The sequence below is a fragment of the Myxine glutinosa genome, chromosome 1 (genome assembly GCF_964187855.1).
Source record: "Myxine glutinosa chromosome 1, kmMyxGlut1.1, whole genome shotgun sequence".
NCBI classification, from domain to species: Eukaryota; Metazoa; Chordata; class Myxini; order Myxiniformes; family Myxinidae; genus Myxine; species Myxine glutinosa.
The window spans coordinates 300,800,878-300,808,469 of record NC_136261.1 but is presented as its reverse complement, the minus strand read 5'-3'; the positions used below and the strand labels follow the sequence as shown (position 1 = coordinate 300,808,469).

General features: G+C 37.2%; 1 non-coding gene across 1 annotated transcript; it reads left to right on the top strand.

The window, feature by feature from the left end:
- Positions 1 to 2,762: 2,762 nt before the first annotated feature.
- TRNAA-UGC (transfer RNA alanine (anticodon UGC)) lies at positions 2,763 to 2,835 on the top strand. The gene has a single exon. It is a non-coding gene; the product is annotated as a tRNA-Ala (tRNA).
- The last annotated feature ends 4,757 nt before the right edge of the window (positions 2,836 to 7,592 follow it).

Sequence of the window (7,592 nt, the reverse complement as noted above, 5' to 3'; positions counted from 1 at the left end):
GTGTCATATAAATCTGAAATTTGGAATGCCGATGGACAGCAAAGCCGGTACACCGGGAGACATCACAGAACCGTCAGAAAGCGTCTGCCAATGAATATTTACGTTAAAAAAACCCGAAAACGCGTTCATAAAACAAAAAAAGCTGAATCGATATATATATAGCATTTGAAAATTGCAATTTATATCACTGTAAACTATGAAATAATCATCAAAGCTGAGACAATGCCAGATACATTAAAAGCATTCATAATAATAACAAAACTTGCCTTTATATAAAATCACAAAAAGGTAATGGGGGATTAGCTCAAATGGTAGAGTGCTTGCTTAATGCAAGCGAGAGGTAGTGGAATCGATACCCACATCCTCCAATATTTTACGTTGTCACATTTTGTCAGCGAATTAACAATTTTGAATTGGAATGAATCAGAAGACACGCAAACTTGACCATTACCACTCTGCAAAATAAATTGTATGCATTATTTTCCATTTAAAGCTCCCTCTATCCAATGACTGACAGTGGCTCACATCAACGTTCGGCATCTTCCAGGTGTCATCGAAATCTGAAATTTGAAATGCCGACGGGCAGCGAAGCCGGTTCACTGGGAGACATCACAGAACCGTCAGAAAGTGTCTGCCAATGAATATTTACGTTTAAAAAACCGTAAACGCATTTATAAAACAAAAAAAATCTGAATCGATATATAGCATTTGAAAATTGCAATTTATATCACTGTAAACTGTGAAATAATAATCAAAGCTGAGATATACAAGATTAATCAAAATCATTCTTAATAATAATAATGCTTGCCTTTCTATGAAATCACCAAAAGGTAACGGGGGATTAGCTCAAATGGTAGAGTGCTTGCTTAAGCATGCGAGAGGTAGTGGGATCGATACCCATATTCTACATTCTCACATTTTGTCAGCGAATTAACAAATTTTAATCAACAGGAATCAGAAGACACGCAATCTTGACCATTACCACTCTGCAAAATAAAGTGTATGCATTATTAGCGCTGAGGAAGCGCCTCTAGTGAATGACTTCCAGCCAGTGTAACGCGAATTCCTGTCACAGGAATTCTGAGATCATATAAGTGTGACGTGGCAGTTCCTGATTGGTTCGTGTTGGGGAACCCCTTCTCGCTGCCGACGTGACGAAAATTCGCGCACGCACACTGGTGAAGCGCGAGATTCGGCCCAAGGTTCTTATTATTATTATTATTATTTTTGTATACAAGATCGAGGCTCGAACCATGATCGAGGCTCGAAATTCCATGCCCGAACCTCAGCGCAATCCAAGAGGATTCACTTGTTTTCCATATAAAGCTCCCTCTATCCATTGACTGACAGACTGGCTCACATCAATGTTCGGCATCTTCCAGGTGTCATCGAAATCTGAAATTTGAAATGCAGACGGACAGCGAAGCCGGTACACTGGGAGACATGACAGAACCGTCAGAAAGCGTCTGCCAATGAATATTTACATTTAAAAAAACCGTAAACGCATTCATAAAACAACAAAAAGCTGAATCGATATATAGCATTTGAAAATTGCAATATATATCACTGTAAACTGTGAAATAATCATCAAAGCTGAGACAATGCAAGATAAATTTAAATCATTCGTAATAATAATAAAGCTTGCCTTTTTCGAAAATCACTAAGTGGTAACAGGGGATAAGCTCAAATGGTAGAGTGCTCACTTAGCATGCGAGAGGTAGTGGGATTGATACCCACATCCTCCAATGTTTTACATCCTCACATTTTGTCAGCAAATTAACAATTTTGAATTGGAATCAATCAGAAGACCAGAGTGGTAACTTGACCATGACCACTCTACGAAATAAATTGTATGCATTCTTTTCCATGCAAAGCTCGTTCTTACCATTGACTGATTGACTGGGTGATATCAACGTTCGGTGTCTTTCATTTGTCAAAGAAATCTGAAATTTGGAATGCCGATGGACAGCGAAGCCAGAACAATGCGAAACATCACAGTACCATCAGAAAGCGTCTGCTGATGAGAATTTACGTAAAAACAAATCGTAAACACATTCATCCAATAAAAAAAGCTGAATAGATACAAAGCATTTGAAAATTACAATTTATATCACTGCAGACTGTGAAATAATAATCAAAGCTGAAATCATGCAAGATAAATTAAAATCATTCATAATAATAATAAAGCTTGCCTTTATATGAAATCATCTAGAGGTATCCAGGGATTAGCTCAAATGGTAGAGCACTTGCTTTGCATGTGAGAGGCAGTGGGATTGATACCCACATCCTCCAATATTCTACATTGTCACATTTTGTCAGCGAATTAACAATTTTGAATTGGAATGAATCAGAAGACACGCAAACTTGACCATTACCTCTCCACGAAACAAATTGTATGCATTATTTTCCATATAAAGCTCCCTCTATCCATTGACTGATTGACTGGCTGATATCAACGTTCGGTGTCTTTCATGTGTCAAAGAAATCTGAAATTTGGAATGCCGACGGACAGCGAAGCCAGAACAATGGGAAACATCACACAACCATCAGAAAGCGTCTGCCGATGAGAATTTACGTAAAAACAAATCATAAACACATTCATGCAATAAAAAAAGCTGAATAGATACAAAACATTTGAAAATTACTATTTATATCACTGCAGACTGTGAAATAATAATCAAAGCTGAAATCATGCAAGATAAATTAAAATCATTCATAATAATAATAAAGCTTGCCTTTATATGAAATCACCTTGAGGTATCGGGGGATTAGCTCAAATGGTAGAGCGCTCGCTTTGCATGTGAGAGGCAGTGGGATCGATACCCACATCCTCCAAAATTTTACATTCTCACATTTTGTCAGCGAATAAACAAATTTTAATTGGCAGGAATCAGAAGACACGCAATCTTGACCATTGCCTCTCCACGAAACAAATTGAATGCATTATTTTCCATATCAAGCTCTTTCTCACCATTGACTGAGTGACTGGGTGATATCAACGTTCGGTATCTTCCAGGTGTCATATAAATCTGAAATTTGGAATGCCGATGGACAGCAAAGCCGGTACACTGGGAGACATCACAGAACCGTCAGAAAGCGTCTGCCAATGAATATTTACGTTAAAAAAACCCGAAAACGCATTCATAAAACAAAAAAAGCTGAATCGATATATATAAAGCATTTGAAAATTGCAATTTATATCACTGTAAACTGTGAAATAATCATCAAAGCTGAGACAATGCAAGATAAATTAAAAGCATTCATAATAATAACAAAACTTTCCTTTATATAAAATCACAAAGAGGTAACGGGGGATTAGCTCAAATGGTAGAGTGCTCGCTTAGCATGCGAGAGGTAGTGTGGATCGATACCCACATCCTCCAATATTCTCCATTGCCACATTTTGTCAGCGAATTAACAATTTCGAATTGGAATGAATCAGAAGACATGCAAACTTGACCATCACGACTCTGCAAAATAAATTGTATGCATTATTTTCCATTTAAAGCTCCCTATATCCATTGACTGACAGACTGGCTCACATCAATGTTCGGCATCTTCCAGGTGTCATCGAAATCTGAAATTTGAAATACAGACAGACAGCGAAGACGGTACACTGGGAGACATGACAGAACCGTCAGAAAGCGTCTGCCAATGAATATTTACGTTAAAAAAAACCGTAAATGCATTCATAAAACAAAAAAAAGCTGAATCCATATATAGCATTTGAAAATTGCAATTTATATCACTGCAAACTGTGAAATAATCATCAAAGCTGAGACAATGCAAGATAAATTAAAATCATTCGTAATAATAATAAAGCTTGCCTTTTTCGAAAATCACTAAGTGGTAACGGGAGATAAGCTATAAATGGTAGAGTGCTCACTTCGCATGCGAGAGGTAGTGGGATTGATACCAACATCCTCCAATATTTTACATTCTCACATTTTGTCAGCGAATTAACAATTTTGAATTGGAATGAATCGAATCAGAAGACACGCAAACTTGACCATTACCACTCTGCAAAATAAATTGTATGCATTATTTTCCATTTAAAGCTCCCTCTATCCAATGACTGACAGTGGCTCACATCAACGTTCGGCATCTTCCAGGTGTCATCGAAATCTGAAATTTGAAATGCCGACGGACAGCGAAGCCGGTTCACTGGGAGACATCACAGAACCGTCAGAAAGCATCTGCCAATGAATATTTACATTTAAAAAACCGTAAACGCATTCATAAAACAAAAAAAAGCTGAATCGATGTATAGCATTTGAAAATTGCAATTTATATCACTGCAAACTGTGAAATAATAATCAAAGCTGAGATTATGCAAGATGAATCAAAATAATTCTTAATAATAATAATGCTTGCCTTTCTATGAAATCACCAAAAGGTATCGGGGGATTAGCTCAAATGGTAGAGTGCTCGCTTAGCATGCAAGAGGTAGTGGGATCGATACCCACATCCTCCAATGTTCTTCATTCTCACATTTTGTCAGCGAATTAACAATTTTGAATTGGAATCAATCAGAAGACCAGAGTGGTAACTTGACCGTTACCACTCTGCGAAATAAATTGTATGCATTCTTTTCCATGCAAAGCTCGTTCTAACCATTGACTGATTGACTGGCTGATATCAACGTTCGGTGTCTTTCATGTGTCAAAGAAATCTGAAATTTGGAATGCCGACGGACAGCGAAGCCAGAACAATGGGAAACATCACAGAACCATCAGAAAGCATCTGCCGATGAGAATTTACGTAAAAACAAATCGTAAACACATTCATGCAACAAAAAAAGCTGAATAGATACAAAGCATTTGAAAATTACTATTTACTAGGGCATTGCCCGTACTATATCTATATCTAAAATTATATCCCCCCCCCTCTATTTACATGAAATGGTTTGGTCCAAAGCGAACGGCTTCCGGAGTTTGGTAAAGAAATCGCCATCGCGTGCACAAACGCGCAGGAAAGCGAATGAATCGCAAATTCGTTTTTATTAGTTTTAAAACATAGTTTAACGCCAACATAGTTTGCAAACGTGAAATAAATGAATACGCTCTCAAATGTGCCATCCGAGGCAGAGTGTGTCCGCCACGTTCGGCACACGCGATAGTTCGCTGCTCTCTGATTGGTTGAATCGTTTTTTGGACATAGCTCGGTAAGTAATTGTCCGATTAATATGAAACCTTGAAAAGGCACATCCTCGGGTCCCCAGCAATATACCTGGCAAGTTAAAAGTATATCGGACCCGTGGTTGTCGAGAAACAGCGGTCACAGACAAACGTACAAACGTACAGAGATTACTGGAATTATAGATAGATATCACTGCAGACTGTGAAATAATAATCAAAGCTGAAATCATGCAAGATAAATTAAAATCATTCAAAATAATAATAAAGCTTGCCTTTATATGACATCATCTTGAGGTATCAGGGAATTAGCTCAAACGGTAGAGCGCTTGCTTTGCATGTAAGAGGCAGTGGGATTGATACCCACATCCTCCAAAATTCTACATTCTCACATTTTGTCAGCGAATTAACAAATTTTAATCGGCAGGAATCAGAAGACATGCAATCTTGACCATTGCCTCTCCACGAAACAAATTGTATGCATTATTTTCCATATCAAGCTCTTTCTCACCATTGACTGAGTGACTGGGTGATATCAACGTTCGGTATCTTCCAGGTGTCATATAAATCTGAAATTTGGAATGCCGATGGACAGCAAAGCCGGTACACTGGGAGACATCACAGAACCGTCAGAAAGCGTCTGCCAATGAATATTTACTTTAAAAAAAAACGAAAACGCATTAATAAAACAAAAAAAGCTGAATCGATATATATATAGCATTTGAAAATTGCAATTTATATCACTGTAAACTGTGAAATAATCATCAAAGCTGAGACAATGCAAGATTAATTAAAATCATTCGTAATAATAATAAAGCTTGCCTTTTTCGAAAATCACTAAGTGGTAACAGGAGATAAGCTCAAATGGTAGAGAGCTCACTTAGCATGCGCAAGGTAGTGGGATCGATACCCACATCCTCCAATGTTTTACATTCTCACATTTTGTCAGCGAATTAACAATTTTGAATTGGAATCAATCAGAAGACCAGAGTGGTAACTTGACCATTACCACTCTGCAAAATAAATTGTATGCATTCTTTTCCATGCAAAGCTCGTTCTAACCATTGACTGATTGACTGGCTGATATCAACGTTCGGTGTCTTTCATGTGTCAAAGAAATCTGAAATTTGGAATGCCGACGGACAGCGAAGCCAGAACAATGGGAAACATCACAGAACCATCAGAAAGCATCTGCCGATGAGAATTTACGTAAAAACAAATCGTAAACACATTCATGCAACAAAAAAAGCTGAATAGATACAAAGCATTTGAAAATTACTATTAATATCACTGCAGACTGTGAAATAATAATCAAAGCTGAAATCATGCAAGATAAATTAAAATCATTCAAAATAATAATAAAGCTTGCCTTTATATGACATCATCTTGAGGTATCAGGGGATTAGCTCAAACGGTAGAGCGCTTGCTTTGCATGTGAGAGGCAGTGGGATTGATACCCACATCCTCCAAAATTCTACATTCTCACATTTTGTCAGCGAATTAACAAATTTTAATCGGCAGGAATCAGAAGACATGCAATCTTGACCATTGCCTCTCCACGAAACAAATTGTATGCATTATTTTCCATATCAAGCTCTTTCTCACCATTGACTGAGTGACTGGGTGATATCAACGTTCGGTATCTTCCAGGTGTCAAATAAATCTGAAATTTGGAATGCCGATGGACAGCAAAGCCGGTACACTGGGAGACATCACAGAACCGTCAGAAAGCGTCTGCCAATGAATATTTACTTAAAAAAAAAACGAAAACGCATTAATAAAACAAAAAAAGCTGAATCGATATATATATAGCATTTGAAAATTGCAATTTATATCACTGTAAACTGTGAAATAATCATCAAAGCTGAGACAATGCAAGATAAATTAAAATCATTCATAATAATAACAAAACTTGCCTTTATATAAAATCACAAAGAGTTAACGGGGGATTAGCATGCGAGAGGTAGTGGGATCGATACCCACATCCTCCAATATTTTACATTGTCACATTTTGTCAGCGAATTAACAATTTTGAATTGGAATGAATCAGAAGACACGCAAACTTGACCATTACCACTCTGCAAAATAAATTGTATGCATTATTTTCCATATAAAGCTCCCTCTATCCATTGACTGACAGACTGGCTCACGTCAATGTTCGGCATCTTCCAGGTGTCATCGAAATCTGAAATTTGAAATGCAGACGGACAGCGAAGCCAGTACACTGGGAGACATGACAGAACCGTCAGAAAGCGTCTGCCAATGAATATTTACGTTTAAAAAAACCGTAAACACATTCATAAAACAAAAAAAAGCTGAATCGATATATAGCATTTGAAAATAGCAATTTATATCACTGTAAACTGTGAAATAATCATCAAAGCTGAGACAATGCAAGATAAATTAAAATCATTCGTAATAATAATAAAGCTTGCCTTTTTCGAAAATCACTAAGTG